A 22,879-nucleotide genomic window follows, 5' to 3' on the forward strand; every position below is an offset into this window, starting at 1 on the left:
CTAACCGTAAGGAGGGTCCAGTCAACGATGCAACAGTAAACTACGCAACCGGAAGGTTAAGGGGTTCGGGATACTTTGTGTTTGTTATTTAGATTAGTGGTATTCAGTAAAGGTGGTGTATCTTTTAGTGAGGGAGTTTGTGTAAGTGTGAACATGTAGGGTTAGGATTTAGAGAGGTGTATATTTGTCGTAAAGTGTCCTTTTTGAGTTAGTGTGTGTGACATGCGTGCTTAAAGAGGTTTGTTTCCCTAAAGGGGCACAAATACAACATATAAGGCTTTATATAACCTCAAAAATGAAACTACTAAAGGTATTCCAAGAGTTGTAACATTCCTACTTTATGACCATAATTAGCCATTATGTAAATGTAACCGAAATTAAATAAAAAGTCTTAAAATACAATAACTCTAAATTGTAACCCACCCAAAATTTACAACAATCAAACTTCATTTTCTTCAATGTAGCATGAATTGAAAACATCTTTTGATAATTTTGACAACCTTTTCTTCACATCTTCATTGAAGTATATTGTATGATTGATGTCTCTTGGTTCATATCATCCTCCACTTCTTCAAGAGGATTCGTCCTCGAATCTATTTGTGTAACTTTGCTGCAAAAAAATAAGTTATGGAAATACTACGCACCTCACAACACTCTCTCAAGAGTATATGCTCAAGGAATTTTAGGCCACTCTATTTGCACTCATTTACACAAATGAATCTCTCATTCTCACCTCTCAAATTTTTTAGTAGAGCCCAGATTGGATTTTTTATTTTGGGTCGATTAAAAACGAAAAAGATAAAAAAAACAAATTGAAAAGAAACGCAAAGGAAACATATATCCGATCTTGAGCCTGAAGCTCTGATACCAAATGATAAGATAAGAAATCAACTACAAGGGGAATAAGATTCGGATTACCTTGTTGATCAAATATCTCAAGGCAAGAACACTTGATTGAGATTCGAATCACTCCACAAGCAAGATCGATCATGTCTAGCTTGAATGACTCTTATTGATCAAATATCTCAAACACTTGTTTGAGATTCGAATCACTCCAAACTATTAAAGGTATTCCAAGAGTTGTAACATTCATCCTTTATGGCCATAATTAGCGATTATGTAAATGTAACCGAAATTAAATAAAAAGTCTTAAAATACAATAACTCTAAATTTTAACCCACCCAAAATTTACAACAATCAAACTTCATTCTTCTTCAATGTAGCATGAATTGAAACATTTTTTTTTTTTTTTTGATAATTTTGACAACCTTTTCTTCACATCTTCATTGAAGTATATTTGGATGATTGATGTCTCTTGGTTCATATCATTCTCCACTTCTTCAAGAGGATTCGTCCTCGAACCTATTTGTGAAACTTTGCTGCAAAAAATAAGTTATGAAAATACGAAGGAACTCACAACACTCTCCTCACGAGTATACACTCAAGAAAATTTTAGGACACTCTTTTTACACTCAGTTATACAAATGAAGCTCTCATTCTCACCTCTCAAAATTTTAAATAGAGCAAAGATTGAATTTTGAACTCTGGGTCGATTAAAAAAACTAAAAAGATGAAAATAAATAAAAATCAAATTGAGAAGAAACGCAAAGGAAACATATATCCGATCTTGAGCCTGAAGCTCTGATACCAAATGATAAGATAAGGAATCAATACAAGGGGAATAAGATTCGGATTACCTTGTTGATCTAATATCTCAAGGCAAGAACATTGTTTGAGATTCGAACCACTCCACAAGCGAGATCGATCATGTCTAGCTTGAATGATTCTTGTTGATCAAATATCTCAACGCAAGAACACTTGATTGAGATTCGAATCACTCCACAAGCAAGATTGATCATGTCGAGCTTGAATGATTCTACATGCAACCTAAACTACATAGAATTGCAAGGAAACTTAGCCATTGGCTAAAGAAAAGCTCAAATGCTTCTTTTACTATATTTTCCAAGTCTGCTTACAAATACAACATATAAGGCTTTATATAACCTCAAAAATGAAACTACTAAAGGTATTCCAAGAGTTGTAACATTCCTACTTTATGGTCATAATTAGCCATTATGTAAATGTAACCGAAATTAAATAAAAAGTCTTAAAATACAATAACTCTAAATTGTAACCCACCCAAAATTTACAACAATCAAACTTCATTTTTCTTCAATGTAGCATGAATTGAAAACATCTTTTGATAATTTTGACAACCTTTTCTTCATATCTTCATTGAAGTATATTGTATGATTGATGTCTCTTGGTTCATATCATCTTTACTTGTTCTTTAGGTTTAAGGTAAAGCTTTAGTCAGTCTTTCCTTTGTTGTTCAATATACTAGATAGAAGGGTAACAACAATATACTCTCAGCAGGTACTAGAAAGGTAACAACAATATACTCTCACTCAGGTTAATAGAAAGGAGGTAACAATATACTCTCGGGTAATATCATAGACAGAGTCTTATTAAGCTTCCAGCAATGGAATAGATAGAACTTTCGGATTTCATGAGGTGAAGTAGCGAGGGTAATACCCGTCCGTGCGTGAGGGAGTTAGTTCAATCCCTGTTTGTTGTAGTTAGAGAGGGGAGAAGAAGAGCTACAAAGGAGAGGGTCAGGAGGAGAAGCAGATCAAATAGTCTTTCTTTACCTTCTTCTCAATCAGGAGAGAGAGTAAGTAGCTTTCCTGTCAAGTCTGATTAATCTTGACCTTTACCTTTTAGTCTCTATTAGGAATAAGAATAAGCAAAAGATAGGTGTAGGAGTGAACGACTCGGAATGAAGACACTTCTTCTAGTGGTTCCAGGTCAGGTAAAATAGTTAAGGAGAATGAATCAATCAAGGAGTAGAGAGTCTTTACTTGTTCAAGGATAGCAGAATGAATCAAATCAGCTTAGCTTCACTTCCTCTCTTCAGTGCCAGTTGAAAGAACCAATGAGAGCTCACTGTAGAGCCTCCGGATTGAAGAAGAACAGAAATACAGAAACAAACCAACCAACCAGAAGACAGCTTTCTCTTGTTCTCGAATAGCGAAAGCCTTGGTGTAGAGGGGTTCCACTAATAGAGAGTAGTAGCTTGACCCTCTTCTTCTCTTACAGTTCAAGAAGGGACAAAGGAAAGAGTTCTTCAGTCTAATCATTCAGTCTTAGTTTACGTACTCTTCAGTCTTGAAAGCAGAAATCCTTTTCTTTGCCTTTTACCCCGACAAGTGATTGAAAAGAGACCCATAAGCAGAGTAGTTAGTTAAGTCCTATATCTATGAATCAATAGGTTACAGAGAGGACGGTGAAGGAAGTAACAACAAAACGAAAGCTAAGGTGCAAGCAGCTAGACAGAGAAGAAAGAATAACAAATACCAAGCCCAAGCTTTAAGGAATGAATACTTTGAACAGTTAAAGCAAAGAATACAAAGTCAATCAGGTTACGGGACAGGGGAAAGAAAGAAAGAAGAGTGAAGGCATCTTGGCTTAAGCCTTTCTCTTTCGTCTTGAAACACTATAGGTTCGTTACTCTTAGGCAGTTACTTTGACTAGTTATTCAGACACCGTAAACTCTTTGGCTTTAGTCTGACAGTGAAAACTCGTCTTCATCCATTTAGTCTTGTTTCAATCAAACAGAAATATCGAGAAATAGAGTAAGTGGTGACTATGAGACGGCTTGCTACTGAGCTTCTTGTGTTCGTTCCATCTTTCTTGATTATGGGGTCCGCGCAACAAGAGCGCTTCCTCTTTTTCTTTGCCACCATGAGACCTTGCCTTATTTGGTTGGTAGTGTAGGGGTGGAATCAACGCAATTCGTACTGGTAGTAGTGAGACGTCGCCTTCACTGGGTTGGAATAGTAGGTCTGTCTCTCGAGCCTTGTTCTCCGCGGTCATTCTCGCAGCCCTTGCCTTTCTCACTATCAAATCTACACCTGACTTATTGAACCAAGCTAAGGTCACTAATGAATCTACATATCCTAGGGACGAGAAATTCTTCGTTGGTGGTAAGTTAACCGTGAATGGACTCTAACTCTAATGGCTGAGCTAGGTATGTATGCTTACCAATCTTGTCCCGAGCGCGCGGGAGACTGCCTCCTGTACCGATGTTAATTGAATGAATGGACACCAGAACAAGTTCGTGCTCCGAATCTATAAAGAGCTGCGTGCCTGAGTCCTTCCCCAAAAAGGATTGTTCCTTGTTGGTATGAGCTTTTCTTGTTCTCTTCTACCCTGGGATTGAATTGTTTTCCTAATGTTGTAAGGGACTCCCAAGCACATTCATTCTCTACCCTGTCTACTAAGAAAGAGAAGTTAGTGAAAAGATTCGCTTAATTGAATTGATCGTAGATGTATTGGGAATCTTCCTTGAATTGAGAGGAAGTAGGAGCATCGTGTTAAGACAAGGGCGGTGGGTAGGTAAAGACAGGGTGGGTTTACAATCAAAGCTCCAACTGTCTGTCATGCCGGGTAAACCACTAGGGTATGAATTTGGATCTAGGACCGGTAGCTGGCGAAATTACGTGCGTGAGAGAAAGTCTTGGTGGAGCCGAGGACGGAATAGCACAATTTAGTGACTAGGAGCGTAGGGAGAGCCCGTTGCGCCTTGTTTTTGTTTGACCGGCCTATCCTCTTTCGAGAAGCAAGCTCCCTCCGGTTGTCCAGTCCCTGGGCGTCTCTCGGTTTTTGTGTTGGGAGATTAGGCGGCAGTTTCAAGACTCGAAAGCTTGACGAAGAAGCAAATCAAGCCCTAACTACTCTTTCTTTGAGTAAAGGGCTTTTACTAGTCAAGTGGTAAGGTAGGGCGTATTCTTTGAAGAAAACAGACTTTAGGAAAGGGGTTCAGGTAGCTCAGCTGGTTAGAGCAAAGGACTGAAAATCCTTGTGTCAGTGGTTCGAATCCACTTCTAAGCAAAGGGTCCAAAGGACACGTAGCCGGGACCTAATTTGGAAATGAAAATGAAAGAGGAAGCACAAAACAAGTAGATTTGATAAACAAAGCTGTAGATTACTCGGATTGGTTCTCGCGTCCCTGTGCCAAAATGGGCGAGTTTGGTTTGAGTGTTCATCGATTGGGTAGATCCATATGCTCCGGGGGGGTGAGACGAGGTGTAGCGCAGTCTGGTCAGCGCATCTGTTTTGGGTACAGAGGGCCATAGGTTCGAATCCTGTCACCTTGATAAAGAGGATGATCTCCTTTTCTATCACACGTAGAATTGTCTGTCATTCTTTTGTCTTTCCCCTGATCTTATCAGTCATCAGGCAGGGTTTTGGTATCATATATCGAGATAATTATTATGAAAAAGCTATTCCACTGGTGTGACTTAGATACCCTTTCTTTCTTTGTGGTATCAGTCATGCTATTTGAATAGCCTGAAATCATCATAGCCTCTCCACCGGTTCCGAAGACTCCTTCGGCATCAATGTGCTCCAATGAAAGAGATCAGACCCTTTCCTTCACCAGAACCGGAGTGAGCTCTTTTCGCATGCAATCTCGAAGCCCAATTAGCTCACGAACTGTCTCCTCAACCCTGGCGAGTACGAGAGCTTGGTAAGAGAGAATGTCGAATGAGAAAGACATTCGATTACGGCAACTAACTAGATAGCAAACTTTTTGGTAGAAACTGAATGATCCCTTGGCTCGGGCAAGAAAAGGAAAAGGTAAGAGTACTTACTCTTATTCCGACGATAGGAAAGTTTGAGCTGAAAGATTGAATCACACCGGGTAAGAAAGGCGGGCTTAGCAGGGTTCTCCAAACGTATACTTATTAGGTTTCTCCAAACGTATAAACAAAAAGAGGAAGCAACCGGTCCTGAAGAGGATACCGATACGCAGACATTCTCGCATGGAAGAACCTAGCTGAACCGGATCAAGGGTCCTAACCGAGTCCGACTGACCTTCTTTGGCTGGCCCCCGCCCCTTGTAACGAGGTCAACCCGTACGTGCTCCTTTCGTTTAGCGAGATAGCTTACTAGCTCTTTCGGCTCCAGCAGTATGAAAAGCGGAATCCTCATCCTGAGTCGAGTCCGCATTGCCATACGAATCGACATCGGACAAACCAAGAACTCCTATAAATGGACTCTTTTATCCCTCAAAATAGGGTAAAGATACACTTTTATCCCTCAAAATACAGGGGGGGGGAGGGGGGGATAGAATGAAATTGATTTCAGGAGCTTTTGTTAGGGAAAAACCTCTAACGAACTTTGACAGTTATATGAGGATAGAATTTGAGAATTCTTGGTCCTTAAGAGTGAAAGAAGGAATCGGAGAAGGAATAAGTAGTCTTGACTTGAAAGACTTTCAGGTTCAGTAGTTTCGGAGTTTACCTCTTTCCTGACTGTGAAGGAGAATGAAGAGAGAGAGAGTGAAGACTTTCAACACTTGAAGGGGAAGAGAAAGAGAAAGAAGGAATCTTTCGGATTTACTTACAGTTAAGTCGAATTGATTCTTCGATAGTCTTTCCTGACAGTGAACGAGAATGAATAAGGAGTGTTTACAGGATAACAAATGTTTAGTTTCGTCTTGACTTAAAACACTTGAAGGGGAAGGTGAAGGAGAAGATCAGAGACCGGCCGGCTGGCTTCTTGTTTCGTCTTTCCTTAATAATGAATGAATTACCTTTACTAGATTTGATCCCTAAAAATAAGGGAGAGATACAGTTTGATCCCTAAAAATACGGGGGGGGGGGGGGGGGGATAGGAGAATTCTTGTTTTTTGAGTGTTTACAGGAGAGTTCCCGAGGGAAAGAAGGGTAAAGCATCTCTTTTATCCCCAAAAATATAGGGGAGGATAGACAAAATCAGAAATGGTCTTTACAGGATCCGGAGAATGAATCTTGTCTTGTTGTCTTGCTTTCGTCTCCCTTCTTTCTTTGATTTACTCTCTCTCCTGTAAAGGAATAGAATATCTGATTCTTCTTCTTTGACAATATTACCTAACTAACCGGATTGAACTGTAAAGGGGCGAAGCCGTGAGACCGAGAGGGAGAGGGATCATCTCAATCAATTTGTATGTGCATTTTGTCCTGTACTTGCCTGCTTAGCTTTCTTAGCCAACATCTCTGGTTTCCCCCGAACCAAGAGGTCCTGCTTATCCAGACCCAACAGTCACACTTGAAGCCGAAAGACTGATTTTTGCATAAAGTAGGTTCATAGATCAAGAAAGAATGAAGCTGCTTACAGGGACGGTTACGCGATACGTCTTTTCATACTGTCATTTTCTTTAACCCTGCTATCAACCTAGCCATTCTCGCTTGTTGCTTTAAGGGGTCTCCCCACTTTATGTGGGTATATATAGGCTTCGTCGAGAATACCAAGTAGATCGGCAACTACAGGGTTCCCTCGTCCTGTGAGGTAGGAAGGGTTCCGGGATACCTCGAGGCCCTTTTTCGTATATTTCATCATTAGCAACCTCCTCTTTCTCGATCGTAAAAAACATATGCTTGATCTCCCTAGTGGTATTGCCTTGTAACTGACCAGCATATACCTTTACTAACTCCACTGCTGCTCCCTCAATGCTATGCGGAGCGGAGGAAGATACTAAGGGCAGAGATTTGAGCTAACAATCAATGGCTTGACTCCTTGCCTTGCTCAATGCTTCTCCATCAACTGCAGCAGGAAGGACAGGAATAGGAGAAGGAAGAAAGAGACCTTAACGGTTGGCCCTAGGAAAGGAAAGCTCTTCACTACCATTGCTATCCATCTGTCTACAATTATCAATGTATGTGGTATAAAGAAATCTTCATTACATTATAGAAAGAGGTGAAAAGCAATCAAAGCAGTATCCAAAACCCACCACCCAACACCTTACGCGCCCAACTCAACGCTTCCTTGCTCACAACCAATCCCTCAAAGCAATGAATGCGGCTAAAAAAAAAGCACGCCATAGAACAAGAAAAAGTTTCTGCGCGGCGTAATATGGCATTGAACGGTGGTACGTACGGCTTAGAGCCAAGGCATTCATAGGTCTCCTGTCGGACGGAAGTGATAGCGGAAAAGGCAAGTCTTCCTTCCTGGGTCTAGAACAGCAAATGGGAAGGCTCTTTCTCCTCACACTAATATGTATATCCTTCCCAAATCCTAGTGTTGGCTACCATCTTCAAAGCTATTGCTGCTACACTCTAATTCTAATTCATTTGATTTTCTACAACCCTAGGCGATGCAACTTTTCAATGTTAACCTGCTTTGCTTCAGGGAAGAGTGGATGATCCGCCAGCTCTTGCAGAAATTTGTGAAAGTTGTTGCGAACCCCCAATTCTACAGTGGCATGAGAGACACCCTAAGGTCAACCCGGATTTCATCTAAACTCTGTGCACATTAGCTTCATTCATTCCACTCCAAAAGAGCCTTAGACAGAAAAGCAAAACGAGGAAGAGGTTTCCATTCCAGGGTTTGAGTAAAGGATCTCCGGGAACGCCTTCTCATGCCCGTTTGCCAACATCCAGCTCGCCTTCTGCTATCTTCCACTCCGAAGTTTAGATTGAGTTTCCGATTTGGTTGGTGATTCTGACTTGCCTTATTTGATTTGAATCACTTGGTTGGAAGGGGGCGGGATGCCTTGGAGGCACCATAGATTGCACCATTCGTTGGCAACGGCGCTTTTGAGTGCGCCTAACCGGGGCCGTAGATCGAGTTCTGGGCTAAGGTTATCGCCCAACCTCCCTTCTGGAAAAGGTGAAGTAGATCGACCAGGTTACCGGAACCAAAGAAGAACAACAAAAGCCAAAAACAGATAAAGCATCAAATGTTCATCCTTGCCCGTGATATGAATCCAACAACTGATCACATGCATGTACCCGAAGGACCGATTACAAGAAGCAAGGTTAAGAAGATTCAAGAGGCCTATACATTGCATCTTCAAAAGCTAGCTAGTGTACCGGTTGAAACAAAGACTTTTGAGCCCAAAAATCTTTATAGCATTAAGCATATCAAATCAAGAAGATAATGGAGTGGCTGATATTGGAAAGTAATTAGAAGACTTGCCTTTGGTAGTTGAATTACCAATTAAGGAAATTATTAATGCCTTATTTGATTCATTTTATATTTAATAGCATTTATTAATAGTTTGTATGAATTCCCTTATATTCTTCAATTTGTATTTAATAGCATTTATTAGCATTTATTAGTGGTGGGTGGCTGAACTTTATTATGTTAGGGTTACCTTTTAGACCTATTTAAAGGCATGTAATACTCATGTTTGGGAGATTTTGGTTGAATACAGAAAAAACCTTTGTGTTTTCTTGATAACCTTTTGGTGTTATTCTTTTTTCAAATCTTGCTTTAGGTTTGATGTTTAAACCGATTCATTGAATTAGTTTTGATCAAGCTAATTCTGGAGTGAATTGTCTTGGTATCTAAGAGTGACCATCATAGATTCCAAGTTCGATCTAAGAGTCATTCATCTTCTAACCAGCTCTTGGTTGGAATCAATTCGTTAAGTTAGCTTTCTCTGTGAGCGTTTTGCAAGGATTCTAGAAGGACCTCTAGCTTTGCAAATTCCAGCATTGTTGGCGCTTATCAGCCCGACTAAAAGAAAGGGTTTGTGCTGCCCGCTCTAAAGGTTTCCAAGAACTTCCTTGGGTGGGAAAGTCTAGACTAGAGCCGACGACTCGTGAAGAGATAAACCGCCAGAAGCAGGCAAGAAAAAGTCCCTCCCCTTTTTGTTTGCAAGTAGAGCACTAAAAGCACCAAAGCTAGCCTATCTAGTAAGCGTGCAAGTGGAGAGAATTCCATACTTGAGAGAAACTATACCACAAAATTGGCAATGAGATTCCTTGACGGCTGACTTTCGTCTGAGCAACTACTGAACTCAACTGAGCTATAAGTTGGAGACCAGATATGGGTATAGCACAGGCTGCTATGAGAGGAAATTCAGGCTCACCATCCGTCCGCATAGCGCCCAACCTGGGAGACAGACAAGGAGAGATCCTTAACTCAGTCTCAAACACGTCCGTCCCGTAAAGACATCTACTGTGCTGGCCTTATCTTTTGTCGCTAGCTTCCGCCGCATGAATAAAGGAAGATGGTTCCACGGAGCGCAAGGCATCTCTTCCTGCCTGCGCTAAGGCATTACATGCCAACGAACTTGGCCGGCACTCTTGTCATGCCCAAGTCTGACTTCGCCCTCATACCGAAAAAGCAACCAACTCGATAAACCAAAACATATCCGACGCCTGCTCCGCTTAACGCTCTCTTGCATGGCTCATTTCCCGTGCTTCGACCCACCCAAGTTTAGCAGCCCGAAAATAGATAGGGGAGAACCCACCGCGCCTACTGGGGCTCTCGCGAAAGAAAGCCTAAGCCGGTAATTGGCTAAGATCTGTTCCTGCGCGCGAAGTGCAGCAAGCAATTAGGCCTTGCTTTCATTTGGTTGCTTTAGTGAGATCGTATTCTTCCTCAAGCTTGAAGTTGCTCTTAGCTGGTTGGGTTGCCGGCCCGCGGACCCGTTTCGTTGCCATAGTTCCGGGCGCATTAGGCCCTCTTTTTGATCCCAATACCCTGTGAATGGAAACAAGACCACTAGAAATAGCTAAGGAATTGAGAAGAGTATATATAACCTTTTTTGTGGAGTCTATTCTTTCTTTATGCACGGCGCGGTATAGTATAAGGGTGGTGGGTTTTAGTGGGCATAGGTTGTAGTTCCTTTTCCAGAAGAGAATGAATCATCCGATGAAAGATCCAGACCTGTGCGCTTGAGCAGCACTCCCCGTGTAAGGGGATAACTCGAACTACACAATTTAGGTGGCATAGCAAAAGCCTCATCTTCTTTTCTTTGAATTCAGTGGAGGGGCGAAGACCTGAGACCCTCCGGGCGAAGAGGCTCAGAAGCGAGACTGGAAAGGAGAGGGGCGAATGAATCATTTTTTCACTTCTGATATGGATGTGAAATCCTATGCGCTATGCTTGCTTCTGGTTGGTAAGAATCAGTCCCCTTTCTTTTTGCTTTTGTAGGGAAGAAATTAGCCTATGGTTGATTTTCTATCAGAGAGAAAGCCAGCATTAATACCATACCTTCCTTCAGCTTTCATAGGGGGGTCTGAATAGGCCCTAAGTTGCCCGAAGCAAGGATCTGCTTACCGATAAAAGAATAATGCCTTTTAGGGTGGGTTTTTATACCTTCGGATCTTTTTGAGTTCATCCAAATTTCACTTCTGCAGAGATAGCATAACATAGATTGACAACCAATCCCCACAACATATGAGAGGTTAGGATAGGACGAGTGAGAGTAATCCCGATTCAACTCCCAACTCATCTTCTGCCCCTCTGTGATGAAAGGAGGATCATCAAGGAGATCCCAACTAAAGAGAACTTGTGATTTTCCCCCCTTTTTCTAGTTGTAAGGTCTTGTCTTAGCGTTACAATGAAAAAAGAACTTGATCATCATTGCATCCTTTTTCTATAGGCTATCTTTCTTCAAGTGAGAGATCGGATCGTGAAACCTCCTTATCCTAAGGGCTATAGAACTCCCTCTGGCAAGCATTAAGCCAACTGCCGCCTGACGTTGCTTCTACGTGCTATATTCTCTTCGCCTAACACATTCAACTACCTTTTCTTGCAAGGAGTGAGACTGCAGCTCACATTTAGTTTCGAATCTCTTTTGATGTGGCTCCCCCTCAGGTTCGGTTCTTCTTAGTTGTAACCTCTTTTTCTTTAGAGCCCGAGCTAGATGACAAAGCTGAGCTCGAAGGTCCCTTTTTGATGCAGTAGAAGTACCTCGCAATCTTTTCTTCTGTTGCTGGGAAAGTCTTCCTCGGAATGTCAGTCAAAGACTTGAAGGAGTTGTCTCCCCAATCTGACTCTGGAATCAAAACCCTTGATTATTTCATGCATCTCGATATTTGATGAAGAGTGAGTGCTGGCCTTTTCATATTGAATCACAGCCATTTCCCTCTTTCTTGGGGATCAAACTCCAGGGAACAAGCTTAAAGACTGATGCAAGCTGTCAATCATTAGATTGTTCTTTTGGTTTGATAAAGGCCGGAGCCCTTGATAAGCAAGAAGCCAATCTTGTCATTCTTGAGGATGATTCTTTGAAGCAATCATTCCATAAGCAAGTACATGACACTGACTTTCAAGCTCCGAAGAAGACTGAAACTGACCCCACCCACTTTCATTGACTAGTAAGTGATAGCTGTCAGGTTCGCAGAATGACCAAGGAAACCAAATCCACTCTCGTGACATGAGAGAAGTTCGATCCACCACTTTGAGGAAAGAGATGAGACGCTCTACCCCTCTTTACACATAAATCACTCAGGACAAGAGGTGTCGACAACGTGAGCTTGACTGCCTGGCTTTCGGCCTTCTTTCTTGATCCAACTTCATTACTCTAATCGACCTACTTACTGCTTGTGCTTGGCTCAGAATATCCTCCTTTCTTCAAAGCTTTCTACTCAAGTGAGGAAAGAAACCTTCACTGCCTTTTTGTTTGCCCAAATGAATGAGAGGTATGCGGAGAGAGTCCTGACTTTTCTTTCTATTGCCTTTTCCGACAGAATTCGGGGCTATCGGTTTTGTTCTGTTCTCTCTCTCTACCTCTTTTGACCTAACTTCACCTTTATGCCCGGCCATACCAACATGGGAAACCTAGCTTCCCTCCCTTTGAAGTGCATTTCTCAGATCAGCTCCCCGAGTCACTAGAAAGAGAGTGAAAGGCCCACTACTTCTTCATTCATGGCCTATTTGGGTATGGATCTCCCTTTCGTCGTATTCATTCGACCTGAGTGAGGCAAAAGAGAAGAGTTGATATGAATCCAACAACTGATCACATGCATGTACCCGAAGGACCGATTACAAGAAGCAAGGTTAAGAAGATTCAAGAGGCCTATACATTGCATCTTCAAAAGCTAACTAGTGTACCGGTTGAAACAAGGACTTTTGTGCCTAAAAATCTTTATAGAATTCGCATATCAAATCAAGAAAATAATGGAGTGGCTGATATTGAAAAGTAATTAGAAGACTTGCCTTTGGTAGTTGAATTACCAATTAAGGAAATTATTAATGCCTTATTTGCTTCATTTTATATTTAATAGCACTTATTAATAGTTTGTATGAATTGCCTTATATTCTTCAATTTGTATTTAATAGCATTTATTAGCATTTATTAGTGGTTGGTGGCTGAACTTTATTTTGTTAGGGTTATCTTCTAGGCCTATTTAAAGGCATGTAATATTCATGTTTGAGGGATTTTGGTTGAATACAGAAAAAAACCTTTGTGTTTTCTTGATACCCTTTTGGTGTTATTCTTTTTCAAATCTTGCTTTAGGTTTGATGTTTAAACCGATTCATTGAATTAGTTTTGATCAAGCTAATTCTGGAGTGAATTGTCTTGGTATCTAAGAGTGACCATCATAGATTCCAAGTTCGATCTAAGAGTCATTCATCTTCTAACCAGCTCTTGGTTGGAATCAATTCGTTAAGTTAGCTTTCTCTGTGAGCGTTTTGCAAGGATTCTAGAAGGACCTCTAGCTTTGCAAATTCCAGCAGTGTAGGCGCTTATCAAGAGTCATACAAAGAAAGGTTCTTTCATGCAATGCATAACGGGGGCGGGCCTCCTATGGATTCCTCCAACTGAATGAAAGGAGTATGAGTCAGGCAGGCTTTCTATATGAAGATGAAAAGAGAAAGGGTCAAACCATACGATATCTTACTGAATAATCTGACTGAATGAGGAAGAGCATTTTATGTGGTCTCACTTGACTTTACCACCATCTGAAATGCGCGAAACTTCGATTGGTGGAAGCCAGTCTATGAAGATTCTCCCTTTTCTGACGTGCAATTCCCCTCTTTCGGTAAGCATCAAGTATCTCAGCAAATGAACATTTCTCTAAGCTTATCCTGTAGCTTATACGTCGTTTGAAAGCTGCTTCAAGGATCCAACGAATAGCTAAGGTTTGTTGACGATCCCTGGCTACAATCCCAAGGACATCATAAAGAGTACCTGCTACTCCTACTTTTTCTACTTCGCATATGGGCTTTATATTGTCTACGGCGTCAACCATCAGTTTGATTACATCACGTTCAGTTTGAGCTGGGCGATGAAAAGTTTGATAAACAATAGCACGAACTCTCGTTCTTTTACCTTCTTTCATGCGAAAGTTGACCAACTTCTTGATCAATTGTTTTTGCTCACCATCCAAGCCGCCCATATAGCTGAGAATTTCCGAGCAATTGGAAGCCGCATTCAATGATGAGGCCGAGAAATTGATATTACGCAATCGTAACTGTCCATCTTTATCAGCCAACTCCCCTCTTTCCATCTTTCTTTTCAGAGTTGACCACTCAGAATAGCTTCTTTCACTTTAGGGTCTCGCTCCCGTAGTTCCAGAGTATACACTCTCCTGTCATACGGCTTCGTCCCGGCATCAGGACCTACCCTTTGACCAACGGGTCCTCGAACCAAGCGGTCTGGCCTACACCTACATTCACCCTCTGTCGGGGGGAAATAGTTGTTGGAACTGGGTTTCCAATTCCTTCTAGAACCGGGAGTTCTCATTTTCAATGGAGGCCTGTTTACGAGCGAGGAATTTCAGATCCCCACCCGTTCCACCAAAACAAAGTATATCTATTGCGCGGCTCACGTCCTCTGGCTCGTGCACCGGAATCCTGATAGTCCTCACGAGTTGGTCTCTCTTTTCTCATTTTTACCTTGTGGTTGAACTCCCGCTCTGTGGCGCGAAACTGTCTCGAGGTCATGTTCTCTCGCTCCTCTCCCTCTCGGTCGAGCTCGTTGCTTCGCTCATTCACCTGTTTCACAATTCCATTTGCTGAACCGGAACACCTTTATGACCTCTCTCTATTTACCTTATTCATTCAATGAAGAAGAAGAAGAAGATATTCCCTGAACTTTCCCGTCGAGTAAAGAAAAGGAGAAAGGAAAGATTGAGTAAGATGCACAGAAGAAGATATTATATTCCTTCGGAACCTTCTTGAACTCCGTAACCTAACCTCTCCCTTCCTTCTTGAACTGGCTGGGGTTGAATCACTATGTCTTTCTCTGATCCTTGATTTCACTCTGTTACTCCCCCGTAAGCAAGATTCATTCTCTTTTTTAACTCCTTGTGTTGTGCAGTTCAGTTCTTGTAAGTTATTCTCAGGAAAGGAAGTTCTTGTTCTGTTCCATTGCCTGCCTATATATACCTATTTCTTCTTTTACTCGTTGTTAAAGCTAAAGCAGCTGGATGAGAAGCTCCTTCAATCCTTCTTTCACTCCTCTCCCTATCGGTCGAGCCGCTTCGCCCCTTTTCCTATTTCTTCTTTTATTGTAAACTAACTAAGACGAAACGAAAGCAAGATTCATTCTCTTTTTCCTATTTCTTCTTTCCCGGTAGTAAACTAAGACTGAACTCAAGCATCATTCTCCTTAATCCCTTGTTCCGTGATTGTGAGTTATTCAAACACTCTTTTACTCGACTGCATGTAGTTTAGATTGCATGTAGAATCATTCAAGCTCGACATGATCAATCTTGCTTGTGGAGTGATTCGAATCTCAAACAAGTGTTTGAGATATTTGATCAACAAGAGTCATTCAAGCTAGACATGATCGATCTTGCTTGTGGAGTGATTCGAATCTCAATCAAGTGTTCTTGCCTTGAGATATTTGATCAACAAGGTAATCCGAATCTTATTCCCCTTGTATTGATTCCTTATCTTATCAAGACCGGTCGGCCGTTGAATGAACGAAGACTTCCCTTATCCAATGCTGTCTTTCAATATGGAAACTCTTTTCTTTCCTATTCTTCCAGCTCGATGCTAACTAAAGTCCGAAGGACGCCCAAGGGGTTCCAATCTTCCAAATTCGAGGACATATCCTATTAACTAAGGAATCCCTTTTCTCATGGAGGAGCCCGTCGCACTTTCACTTTTTTCGCTAGCATGATGGATAAAGAGCTGTGAGAAGACGATCAGGGTTGTAGCATATTCTATTAACGACACACGGGGAAGGTTTGGTGAAGGTGTCCTTCTAAGAGGAATCGTACCGTTCTCCATATGTGCCATGGCCGGAATGAAAACAGAGGGAGTCGTCAAAGAAAGATAACTACAAAGAAGGGTGTCCCTATAACTGATATGGAAATTCTTTTTACCCAGCCAGAGAGAATGAACGCCCAATCCCCTTTGGCATAGATCAACTTCGCCTTTCAATAGATGAATATTTTGTAATATCTTTGTTGCTCAACCGATCATTTCTACCACCTACTTATGCTCTACCACTTTTCTTGGCTAATTTTGGGGAGTCAAAGTTCTTTGGTTTCAACGGATAAATAAGAAGGAAAGATGGAGCTGGGGCTACGTTCTTCCTCGATCCATGAAAGTACATATTGTAGTTTCTTGTTATGGAAATCAATCTTGTTTAGATCTAAACCCAATACGATTTCTTAACTTTACTAGAAGGTTAGTAGCAGCCTGCGCTTAGTCCCTGTATTTCCAGAAAGCCAATCCTGAAGAGGCGCTTTGTTTCCATACGCATGTCAAAATTCGCAACAGGGGTTAGAGTACGTGCCGGTGCCAGCTCTGGTTCCGCCATTCAAGGTTGATTCACCTCCGGAGCAGGGGAAGGCGACTCCCTTGGAGGCAGATTTAGATCGATCTCATTCTTTGGTAAAACAAAGGAAGGATTCCCATCACATCATACAGTAAACCAAAAGTGAAAGCGACGATTAGCAAGCAGATCGGGTAAAACGGAATAAACCTAATTTGGAAGATCCACTTGACTTGTCCAAAAAGAACCAAAAATAACGACATGGATAAATGAGCGCGAAGTCATAAGTTCTCTCTTGCGTTCTCGATCGGAAAAGAATACGAACAAAGAAGAAGAAGAAGAAGAAAAAGCCCATTACGAAAAGGAGGATCCGCACAAAATCGATAAACAAAGAAAAAAGCTTGAGATCAATTCCAGTTGATTCTCAATCCCCATGGAAAGCTCTTCATGTCCTACGAAAACAAAAAGAAGAATGAGGAAGAAAAAGAGAAAAGAAAGATGAGACGATTCGAGATCAGCGAGTGCAATTCTCACGAGAAGGAGAAGCTCCTCCCTTAGCTAAGACTCGTTAGGCTAAACGACAGACAGACACATTCGAAAACTAAAGCGCAGCACCCAGAAGAGTTTGGGTGGGAATGGCAGACAGAGAAGAGATTAGAAATTAGAGAGAGAGCACAAAGAAGTGGTTTGACTCAAAAGCGCAAGAAAGAGAGGAACTCATTCAAGCAAGCTAATTCGACCTTTGTAAAAAGACAGAGATTAATGTAGACAGATTCCAGTGGCATTTAGTTCCACTAGAGAGAGAGAGAAGGTTCGCTTTTTAGGCTTGTGAAAGAAAGAAGAAAGAAATTTGCCTGAACCTTACAAGTAGTGGGCAATGAAAAATGCAAGCATGGTTTGGGGAGGGATTTGTTTTTACAGAGAGCCGTTCAACAACTCTCATCTTTGGATGATATCAAGAGAAAGAAGAGAGTGACTTTACCGCTTTTGATAAGCGCCTACACTGCTGGAATTTGCAAAGCTAGAGGTCCTTCAAGAATCCTTGCAAAACGCTCACAGAGAAAGCTAACTTAACGGATTGATTCCAACCAAGAGCTGGTTAGAAGATGAATGACTCTTAGATCGAACTTGGAATCTATGATGGTCACTCTTAGATACCAAGACAATTCACTCCAGAATTAACTTGATCAAAACTAATTCAATGAATCGGTTTACACATCAAACCTAAAGCAAGGTTTGAAAAAGAATAACACCAAAAGGTTATCAAGAAAACACAAAGGTTTTTTCTGTATTCAACCAAAATCTCTCAAACATGAATATTACATGCCTTTTAATAGGCCTAGAAGATTACCCTAACAAAATAAAGTTCAGCCACCAACCACTAATAAATGCTAATAAATGCTATTAAATACAAATTGAAGAATATAAGGCAATTCATACAAACTATTAATAAATGCTATTAAATATAAAATGAAGCAAATAAGGCATTAATAATTTCCTTAATTGGTAATTCAACTAACTACCAAAGGCAAGTCTTCTAATTACTTTCCAATATCAGCCACTCCATTATCTTCTTGATTTGATATGCGAATGCTATAAAGATTTTTGGGCACAAAAATCCTTGTTTCAACCGGTACACTAGCTAGCTTTTGACGATGCAATGTATAGGCCTCTTGAATCTTCTTAACCTTGCTTCTTGTAATCGGTCCTTCGGGTACCTGCACGTGATCAGTTGTTGGATTCATATCATCCCCCCTTTCTTTAAAAGGATTTGTCCTCAAATCAAATTCTTCGTTCTTTCCGGACAAGAACTGAATATTGTTTTTTTTTTCTCACTTTTTTTTTCTCACCTTTACCTTAGTTTCTTCTCTCCACTGTTGTTCTTCAGATTCTTTTCTTTTCTTCTCTAATTTCAATTGGTCACAATGTACTTCATATGGAGACAATGAAAGTAAAGTAAATTTCTTCCCACACAAAGTAAAAGTATACTTGTTCATCAAACCATCAAATGTTACCTTTCTATCATATTGCCAAGGTCGGCCGATCAAGATGTCCCCCGCATGCATTGGTACGACATCACAAAGAACTTCATCTTTATATCTTCCAAGAGTAAAAGAAATAAGAGCTTGGGAGTTCACCTTAATTTCTTCTTTGTTTGTTAACCAATGAAGTTTGTATGGTTTTGGATGGGGATGGACAGAAAGTTGAAGTCTTTTTACAAGGAAGCTGCTTACCACATTTGGGCAACTTCCACTCTCAATCACCAAGTTGCATGGGTTTTCTTTGACCAAACATCTTGTGTGGAACAAGTTTTCCCTTTGATCTTCAAATTTCTCTTCCTTGATTTGAACATTAAGTACCCTTCTTGTGATCAAAGATATGGAATTACCTTCTTCAACATACTCATCATCATATGTTGCGATTTCTTCCACAAGCTGTGAGTCATGATCCTCACATTCATCATCTGAATCAAGTATACCATTCCTTATCACCATAACTTTTTTATTAACACACTCTTTGCTCATGTGTCCAAACCCTTTGCACTTCCAACATTGAATAGAACTAGACTTCTCCTTTACTGATAAGCGCCAACAATGCTGGAATTTGCAAAGCTAGAGGTCCTTCTAGAATCCTTGCAAAACGCTCACAGAGAAAGCTAACTTAACGGATTGATTCCAACCAAGAGCTGGTTAGAAGATGAATGACTCTTAGATCGAACTTGGAATCTATGATGGTCACTCTTAGATACCAAGACAATTCACTCCAGAATTAGCTTGATCAAAACTAATTCAATGAATCGGTTTAAACATCAAACCTAAAGCAAGATTTGAAAAAGAATAACACCAAAAGGGTATCAAGAAAACACAAAGGTTTTTTTCTGTATTCAACAAAAATCATCAAACATGAATATTACATGCCTTTAAATAGGCGTAGAAGATAATCCTAAAAAAATAAAGTTCAGCCACCAACCACTAATAAATGCTAATAAATGCTATTAAATACAAATTGAAGAATATAAGGCAATTCATACAAACTATTAATAAATGCTATTAAATATAAAAGGAAGCAAATAAAGCATTAATAATTTCCTTAATTGGTAATTCAACTACCAAAGGCAAGTCTTCTAATTATTTTCCAATATCAGCCACTCCATTATCTTCTTGATTTGGTATGCGAATGCTATAAAGATTTTTGGGCACAAAAGTTCTTGTTTCAACCGGTACACTAGCTAGCTTTTGAAGATGCAATGTATAGGCCTCTTGAATCTTCTTAACCTTGCTTCTTGTAATCGGTCCTTCGGGTACATGCACGTGATCAGTTGTTGGATTCATATCATCCCCCCTTTCTTTAAATGGATTTGTCCTCAAATCAAATTCTTCGTTCTTTCCGGACAAGAATTGAATATTGTTTTTTTTCCCACTTTTTTTTTTCTCACCTTTACCTTAGTTTCTTCTCTCCACTGTTGTTCTTCAGATTCTTTTCTTTTTTTCTCTAATTTCAATTGGTCACAATGTACTTCATATGGAGACAATGGAAGTAAAGTAAATTTCCTCCCACACAAAGTAAAAGTATACTTGTTCATGAAACCATCAAATGTTACCTTTCTATCATATTGCCAAGGTCGGCCGAATAAGATGTCCCCCGCATGCATTGGTACGACATCACAAAGAACTTCATCTTTATATCTTCCAAGAGTAAAAGAAATAAGAGCTTGGGAGTTCACCTTAATTTCTTCTTTGTTTGTTAACCAATGAAGTTTGTATGGTTTTGGATGGGGATGGACAGAAAGTTGAAGTCTTTTTACAAGGAAGCTGCTTACCACATTTGTGCAACTTCCACTATCAATCACCAAGCTGCATGGGTTTCCTTTGACCAAACATCTTGCGTGGAACAAGTTTTCCCTTTGATCTTCAAATTTCTCTTCCTTGATTTGAACATTGAGTACCCTTCTTGTGATCAAAGATATGGAATTACCTTCTTCAACATACTCATCATCATATGCTGCGATTTCTTCCACAAGCTGTGAGTCATGATCCTCACATTCATCATCTGAATCAAGTATACCATTCCTTATCACCATAACTTTTTTATTAACACACTCTTTGCTCATGTGTTCAAACCCTTTGCACTTCCAACATTGAATAGAACTAGACTTCTCCTTTACCGTCTTTGAAGCTTCATTCTTTTTACCAATGGAACTCTCAGCCTCCACTCTTTTAGCAGCCACAAACTTTTCTTTTGGTGACATTGTTTCATTTCTATTCACAAAACTATCCTTGTTCCAAGTTTTAGAATTTGAAAAGGTGTTAGTTCGTGATGTGTACCTTTTTGAATGCTCTTTTTCTTCCTTCAATTGGTCTTCAATTTTGAGAGCATAATGATACATGTCTTCTAGATATGGTGGTGGATTTCTGTCAACAAGATGAGCAATTTCTCGATTCAAACCTCCAAGGAATCTAGACATGGTATCTTCTCCTTCTTCTCTAACCTTTGCTCTTTTCATCATAGTTTCCATCTCTTGATAATATTCCGCCACACTTTTTGTTCCTTGCCTCAAACCTTGCAATTTAGTTTTCAAATTTCTTTCATAATGTTTTGGAACATACCTTTTTCTCATGGCTTCTTTAAGTTCTTCCCATGTCTCTATTGGATCCTCCTCTTTTCTTCTTCTCTCAGATTTGAGATGTTGGTACCAATCACCAGCATGATTGGTAAATTCGGCAATAGCAAGTCTCATCTTCTTATTTTCACTATAGGTGTTGCAATCAAACACATGCTCTATCTTTCTTTCCCACTGCAAGTATGCCTCAGAATCTGCCGTTCCACAAAATGGTGGGATTTTGAGTTTAACTCCTCCATCTCTATCTTCATGTACTCTTTCCATTCTTCTAGGTTGCATAATAGTTGCATGGTTATTTCTTCCTCTCCATCTACCATCAACTTGTCTTTCTTGTACTACTATACCTTCATCTTCTTGTAATGTTCGTTCTTGTCTTTGTTGTTGCGCCCTTCTTTCTTGTCTATCTTCCATCATCATTTCCATCATACCTTGAATTGCTTGAAGAATGGTTGTATTAAGATCTGGTACTGGTGGTACTGCTTCTCCATTATGTGACATTTTTTTTATCAAGGGACCTCTCCACACTTCTCACAAAAATTTCACTCAGGGACACTCGTGTTTAACACTCAAAGGTAGGCTTTTGGTACTAGGTCAAGAATGTAAAGGCTGGCTTTTTTTTTTTTTTGGTGCAATCTTGCTCTAAGCTTGATTATAACCAATTCAACGATCAATTCTAACAAGCTAAGACTAGTATCTCAAGGATCAAGAGCTTGAAAATAAATGATAAGAACTGAATATATTTTTTTTTTTTCTCTCAGAACTGATTTTTTTTTTCTACTGATTTTTTTTTTCTTTTTTTTTTCGATAATCTGAGAGAGAAAAAAAATTGATACAAAAAAAAAAATAACAATAAAAATATTTCACCTCTAGAGCGGCCAAAGAACGTCGACCAAATGCTCTGATACCAAATGATAAGCGCCAACAATGCTGGAATTTGCAAAGCTAGAGGTCCTTCTAGAATCCTTGCAAAACGCTCACAGAGAAAGCTAACTTAACGGATTGATTCCAACCAAGAGCTGGTTAGAAGATGAATGACTCTTAGATCGAACTTGGAATCTATGATGGTCACTCTTAGATACCAAGACAATTCACTCCAGAATTAGCTTGATCAAAACTAATTCAATGAATCGGTTTAAACATCAAACCTAAAGCAAGATTTGAAAAAGAATAACACCAAAAGGGTATCAAGAAAACACAAAGGTTTTTTTCTGTATTCAACAAAAATCATCAAACATGAATATTACATGCCTTTAAATAGGCGTAGAAGATAACCCTAAAAAAATAAAGTTCAGCCACCAACCACTAATAAATGCTAATAAATGCTATTAAATACAAATTGAAGAATATAAGGAAATTCATACAAACTATTAATAAATGCTATTAAATATAAAAGGAAGCAAATAAAGCATTAATAATTTCCTTAATTGGTAATTCAACTACCAAAGGCAAGTCTTCTAATTATTTTCCAATATCAGCCACTCCATTATCTTCTTGATTTGGTATGCGAATGCTATAAAGATTTTTTGGCACAAAAGTTCTTGTTTCAACCGGTACACTAGCTAGCTTTTGAAGATGCAATGTATAGGCCTCTTGAATCTTCTTAACCTTGCTTCTTGTAATCGGTCCTTCGGGTACATGCACGTGATCAGTTGTTGGATTCATATCATCAATAATGATAAGCGCCAACAATGCTGGGATTTGCAAAGCTAGAGGTCCTTCTAGAATCCTTGCAAAACGCTCACAGAGAAAGCTAACTTAACGGATTGATTCCAACCAAGAGCTGGTTAGAAGATGAATGACTCTTA

At 40.0% G+C, this 22,879-nt stretch overlaps 2 non-coding genes across 2 annotated transcripts; both read left to right on the plus strand.

Annotated features, from left to right (window-relative positions):
- The first annotated feature begins 4,819 nt into the window (after nucleotides 1-4,819).
- TRNAF-GAA (transfer RNA phenylalanine (anticodon GAA)) lies at nucleotides 4,820-4,893 on the plus strand. The gene has a single exon. It is a non-coding gene; the product is annotated as a tRNA-Phe (tRNA).
- A 191-nt stretch (nucleotides 4,894-5,084) lies between these two features.
- On the plus strand, nucleotides 5,085-5,159 carry TRNAP-UGG (transfer RNA proline (anticodon UGG)). The gene has a single exon. It is a non-coding gene; the product is annotated as a tRNA-Pro (tRNA).
- The last annotated feature ends 17,720 nt before the right edge of the window (nucleotides 5,160-22,879 follow it).

Source organism: Cucurbita pepo, chromosome 6 (genome assembly GCF_057944985.1).
Source record: "Cucurbita pepo subsp. pepo isolate OVF chromosome 6, ASM5794498v1, whole genome shotgun sequence".
Taxonomy (NCBI): Eukaryota; Viridiplantae; Streptophyta; class Magnoliopsida; order Cucurbitales; family Cucurbitaceae; genus Cucurbita; species Cucurbita pepo.